The sequence below is a fragment of the Nesoenas mayeri genome (assembly GCF_963082525.1).
Source record: "Nesoenas mayeri genome assembly, chromosome: 5".
Classification (NCBI taxonomy): Eukaryota; Metazoa; Chordata; class Aves; order Columbiformes; family Columbidae; genus Nesoenas; species Nesoenas mayeri.
This window is the reverse complement of record NC_137548.1, coordinates 49,396,209-49,402,669: the sequence shown is the minus strand read 5'-3', so window position 1 is coordinate 49,402,669 and position 6,461 is coordinate 49,396,209.

The following is a 6,461-nucleotide window of genomic DNA, read 5'->3' as shown; positions in this document are numbered from 1 at the left end:
GTGGATTCTGTCCAGGCTCATAGGTTTTATGCGAGTTGAACAATAGATTTTATGTGGGTCTGAGGCAAGAGGCCTCAAATGTGTCCTTCCTCCACGACTAGTCAACATACATGTTGTCGTAGCTATTTGATCCTATGATTTGGGGTCCAGCTACACCAGTGAAGACAGAAACAAAGAAGGTATTGAGAGCCTCTGCCTTGTCAGTGTTATTAGTGACTAGTTTCCCTGATGCATTTAGTAATTGGCCTATGTCTTCCCTGTGCTTCTGCTTACTACTCACATATCTGAAGAACCCTTTCTTGTTCTTGAAATTTTTGGCGAATTTCAGTTCCAGCTGAGCCTTCCTGACTGCATCTCTGCCCTAACAAGGTTCCTGTCTTCCCCAATGGGTATTTGGCCACCTTTCCACAGCTGGTATGCTTTTTTTTTCCTTTTTTTTTTTTGCTTTTAAGCATACCCTAAAGCTCATTCTTAAGCCAGGGTCATCTCTTGTACTGCCTTCTTGCTTTCCCTTTGTAGGGGATGGATCATTCTTCTGCTTCCAGGAGGCTGTTCTTAAATATATAACTCCCAGCACTTGTCTGCCTTTTCTAGATAGGTGGATACCACCTCTTCCCAACAGGTTGTATTCATCAAAGAATGTCTTGTGATCATAGAAACCAAAGCCCTGGTGTTGAAGCCAGGTATTGATCTGCATGATGTGCAGACCTCTGACTGCATTCCTGCCTCTGACTGGCAGGACACTTGTGCCCCAGGGCTCTAAAGTTTTGATTAACCTTGCCCAGGTTTTGCTTTACAAGGAAAAGAAGTAGGGAAGATCAGTCTGTGCTTTTAACCAGTTGTGGCAGCTTCTGTGTGACATTCTGTGTCTTGGTTCATGGCAAACTTCCTTTTACTGTATAGAAGGCTGGTAGATGGGTGCCTTTGTGCCTCTCAGCAGAGTCACCCACTACTAGCACTTGCTGTTTCCTGTTGCTGCTTTTAGTGTGTGCTGCTAGTGCCATTTCTCCCTGTCAATCTTTCTCATTGGCTTTGTCTACTGCCAAGGCTTCAGAGCTGTTGCTGGCTGGTACCTAGAAGGAAGGAGAGTGAAGTGATAGCCTGTTCCCACAGGTCACCAAAAGCGTGTGCCTTACTCTCCAAGGTACTGTCTGTTCACTGTTGAAACACTTTGTTTGGTAGTCCTTAGAAGTCCATGCCACAAGACGCTAATATTTCTTCTTACAAAGTAATAATCTATTTCTTGTTCACTATCCATAATACAGCATAGCCTGTTAACTTCCTCCTGCAGCTCCTCTACCTACTTACTCCCTGAGTGATTTCACCAGAGCACAGCTTGCACTTCCACCATCGTCCAGCAGTGGAGGGAATGTTCAGCCTTTCACGTGGATAGCTGCTTCCCTCATAGGAAGCACTGTCTGGGTGGCTTCCTTCAATAATTCCAGGCTAGCCTGGCCAGGTAGTTGATTCCTGTCTGCTGCAGCACACGGTCCTTGCCTAGTTTTGACCACCATGCTTCTGACAACTTCAAAGCCCTTCTGATTCCCTGGAGACCTCAATCTGCTGGGTAGGCTTGCTCAGCCACCATCAGGGCTGCAGCCTGAGTTTGTAGGTGAGCAGAGCAGGCAGCAGCCGAATAACTGGCAGAGTACACAGCCATTCCTGCTGCCACACTCTAAACTAAATGCTTGGTTTAATACATTTTAGTCCCCATTCTAAAATACAGTTTAAGAAAATGTGTGGTAATTGTTTACATTTTGCAGACTTCATTAATCTAGTGATGCTGAAATAAATTCCCATGCAAAAAATTACAATATTTGTAGAATGTTGGTTTCATCCTGATTTAAACACAAAGCTATAAGTTAATAGTAGGAAGCTTTCGGATCATGCCTCATAAGCACATTTTAAGAGCCTTCAAAGCCACTACAGAAATTCTAAATGAGATATGATGGTCTTGTTTTCAAAGAAGGAACTAATATTTTTAACACAGGAAGGATTTTTTAAAGTGACGGTTCAGTTTGTTTAACGTTAAAATGCACAAACTACACAAAGATTATTTTATGTGATGTAAAAAAGGATATCATGTGGTATTATGCATCTGTATAGAGCTATTCACATGTAATTAATTGTATGTAATCAAAATGAGAAACAATATAACAGGCGTATGATTTCACACTGAGCAGGAGATTGACACAAAATACTTCAGATCTGTGTTGTCTCTAAATAAGAAAATATTCTCAACTTTTGGTGCCCTTAGAACTTGCTCACTGTGAGACAGGCAGCTATCATCAGCTGCTCCTCACATATTTTCTTATCAGAGGGTAGGCAGTAATTCCTTCTGAGATCTTGCAGGAACAGAAGTAGCTTCCTTGTGTTTGGTAGGTGTGAGCTTCCACTGAATTTACTGTTCAAAAGAGAAGGAAGTCATCATAATTCACAACTTGGGAAAAGAGCCTTTGTATCTACAAGTTCTGAATCTGCTCTCTGAGTCAGAGTTTCCCAGCTATTGCAAGACTTGGCCAGAGTTGCTGCCTCCCAAAAAGCTGAGTTCTAACATTAGCACAAGCTGAGAGCCAAGCTCTGTTGCCTTTAACAGAGCTGAGATATTGTATTTGCTTCTGAGAAAGGCAGTTGCTCTGAAGCCATCCTCCTCCTTGGCCTATGAAGAAAATTGCTGCAGCAGTGGGTCTCCTGGAAATTCAATGAGGCTTCTGGATAGAGCCACTTTGCCCAATTAGAAGTAGTCTGGGGATGCATAAGACTAGAAATGGCAGTAGGGTGTGCAATCTGTATTGATTCACTACTGTCAGAACTGGAAACCCTTGCAAATGGTATTTCTTATAATATTTCAAATTCTTGGTGCATTTCTCAGGTAAAACCTCATCAAGATAGCCTCTGGTTTAGTGTGACTTCTTTAGCATATGAAGCTTATGTGATTGTGCTGGCTAGCAACCTGTCCTTGATAGATTTGAACCTACTAGTTAATTTTAACTAAATGGGACAGATACTTTATACTCCTGAAATTTTTATGAAGCTGAAACTAAGACTAAATTATTTTTATCATTTCTCACAAAATTATTGATGTGTACATTAATTAACTTCAAAATTTTTCTCTGAAGTTTTTATTCTGTTGTTCCTCATTTTTAAAAGATATAAGATGATTTCATGTGGTAGTCACAATTTTGTTGCAATGTTGTGTGAATAATAGCTCTGGTAGCATGCAGATGTAATAAGAGGAAATTATTAGTTGATATCAATGTAATTCAGAACAGAAACTAGCCCGTCATTCAGAAGGTATCTATAATACTTAGTTCTATTTGACACTGAGCTGCAGGTGGTAAAACAGACAAAAGATTCACTCAGTGAAAATTGCCTACATTTTACAGGCATTACAAAATGGGAAAACAAGGATAGCGAAGGCTTTGGAAGGATAAAAAAAATTACCCTTCTCTTATTTTTTTTTCTTTTTAAAAATTTTACTTATATTCTCTATTCTGCATCCATTAAAGAAGAAACAAGTTTCCTTCTATACATGTGAGGGAAAATATAATCAAGAGGTTTCTCAAAGACTTACAGAGCAAACTACTTTCAAGATTATAGTTGCATATTGAAGTTCTATGTCATCTTCAGATAAATGCAAACATCATCATCTTTAACTTATCTTTACTTGGGTTAACAATAAACAGCTAAGATGCAAATACTAAAGGGTGGGGTAATGCTGTTGAACAGAAAGAAAAACTCAAAATAACTTTTTAGATCTGCAACAGTGTCCTCATTTAGCACTAAAATAAAATTAAGTCTTTAGATCAGCAAGGCAATTGACAGCCTTGTTGGCAACTGGAAATCCTCATTGCTTCTGAATACTCAGATCTCTCAGTGTCTACACTCTATTGGAAAGAAATTTGTGCCTTTCCCACTCAGAGTTGGATTTAGCCACAGAAAGCCTTGAGTTTGTGATCTCCATGTTCAGTTATGGTAAACCTCTGTATTCAGGGTTAAAAAAGTGATCTCAAAGCTCTAATATTGTTTCCAATGGACAAATTACAGTAACATAAGTTATTAGTGTCACTATGTGTTAGTGGTCCCCTGATAAACATTGAATAAAATATATATATTAAAATATAGACATCTTCAAATTTCTACAAAGAATAATTTCTGGTTAGCTGGATGACAACACTCCCTTAATAAAGCAATTACTTTCAGTAATGTCAATGTTTCACTGGAATTACTCCAGTGTATGTGAGACAAATTTTTCTGATAACTTATCTCCCAAGGGTAGAATTCATTGCCATTGCTCATATAATATTAGAGGTTTTGTGTACATACTTGAGGATGGTCTTAAACAATATGTTCACACTTGAAGTTACCAGGAAAGTAGGAAAAAACTTCCCCTGTCTTTCATGCAGAGGGACATCACTCTGCAAACGCAGTGGGTTTAAATATTTGATTTTAATATTCGCTGGTGAGTGAAACCAAACCTGGCTATACAACTTTAACACAGAAGTAGCAGACACACATTTTCCTGCTTCATTCATTGTCTCCCAACAAGCTTGACAGTGAGGAGAACCACTACAGCTCCAGACCCTTCTAAAATATACTGCAAAATCCACTTTTATTCAGTGTTTTTCCTGAATATTAAACAAAGTAGCCATTCTTGATGGTTTATGGGTTTTGTTAATTAAAAATAAAATAGGTCATCCTATCTCATCAGTTGTATATAAGTGAAATGTTTACCGTCAAACACAGTGGAATCCTTAGGATTTAACAGTTGGTTTTGAAATTAAATCTCCAGTAACAAAAATGCAATTATTTTTTTCCCAAGCCAAAAGTTTCAATGCTGTCATTTGCTTAATCCATATTATAATTTTCTTGAAAAATGGAAACTTTTTACTCTGGCTGAAAATAATATTCTCCCCTGTGTTTTCATTTAATTATGAAATGCAGTTACAATTATAGAACAGAATACATGTTTTTGTGTGAGACAGACCGTGCTACTCCTATTTCTCAAGTATCTACTTAGGGACATTAGAAACAGTTCTGTTATCAATGCTTATTGTTCTATTGATTTGAGTAAATTTTACATGAGTTTCATTGTGACTTTGTCCGATGGTGAACATCTGGTGAGGACTAGGCATAACCTAATGGCTACTACAAGTTGCATTAAACCTTCACAATCAACCAAAACCAAACAAACAAACAAAACCAGTGGAGGACTTAGTATGTTGTAGGGTCACCTCAATAAGAAAATAAATCATTTAGTCATAGATATGGTCAATTTTAATGCTAAACTAGAAAAGACAGGCTTCAGCCTAACGCTAATTCTTCTGTCCGAACAGTGAGATTCAAAAATCCTATGGAATAAAAAAAAAAAAAAAAAAAAGGCTAACAGCATTCTTGACAAGGAAAACAGAGGAAATGACAACATCAGTTGTAGGAATGAGTGATAATTTTTTTTAATTGACACTAACCTAAAGACAGATTTAGACAAAAAACATGATGGGCAAGTGCCTTTGAGTGTACAAAGAGCCTTTCTTTTGCATCTGACTCTAATGGAGATGAAGAGATCATTTTACTCTGTAATTTGACAAGAAGATGCAAGTATTGTGATGAAAAATTGGAATAAATATTACAGGTTAAAATACATTGTTCCAAATAGGTTTTTTTGGAACCTGAAGAACAAGCCGTAGTCAAAGAGAACAGAATTAATATATTTTTGTAGTATTGCTTGAATGCAAATTTTGGCATCTTTCCATATAACTTCTGTGGTTTTACTTAAATAACATCAAGAAAACATCTTGTGTCATGGAGAAGCTTCTTCAAGTTTCAAAAATTACTTTCGGGAGTTAAAAGTTGAAAGCTAGTGAACGCCAGCCAGAAGTGCATTTTTGATAAAGGAAAGCAACACTTTGCAAAAATGATATTACTATTTTCCAGATCTATCCAATCTGAATTGTGGGGATCATGCAATGGCTGACAGAACATCAGCAAATGATAAAAAGCATCAAATGAAACGTGCAAAGTTGTTTCCCACTTCTGTGCATTATCATTTAAGAATTGTACAAAACAAACTTTATTCAAGCAGTATTAGATCAGAGATCCAATGACCTGGCTAGACTATTAAAACCCTACTGCTCTTGATAGAAGAGTGTAGGAAACAGAACTTCTGTTTCTAGCCTGGATTATGAACATTATGCTATATTAAATTTAAAAAAATGTTGGCTTTTAAACTTGTGAACATAAGGTATATTGCATTTTTCAATAGCTCGCTCAGCTTCACACTCAAGTTCACACACCCTGTGTAAAAACTGGCAGAGAATTTAAGCAGCTTTAGAAAAAAAGAGCTGCAAGCATATTCTGCGCAACATCTGCAATGCTCTTCCTACTGAAAGATTAATTTGAGAGGCTTGCAGTGAATAAACTCATCTGTTGCAGAGAAAATACAATTTGACAGGGAAAAAAAG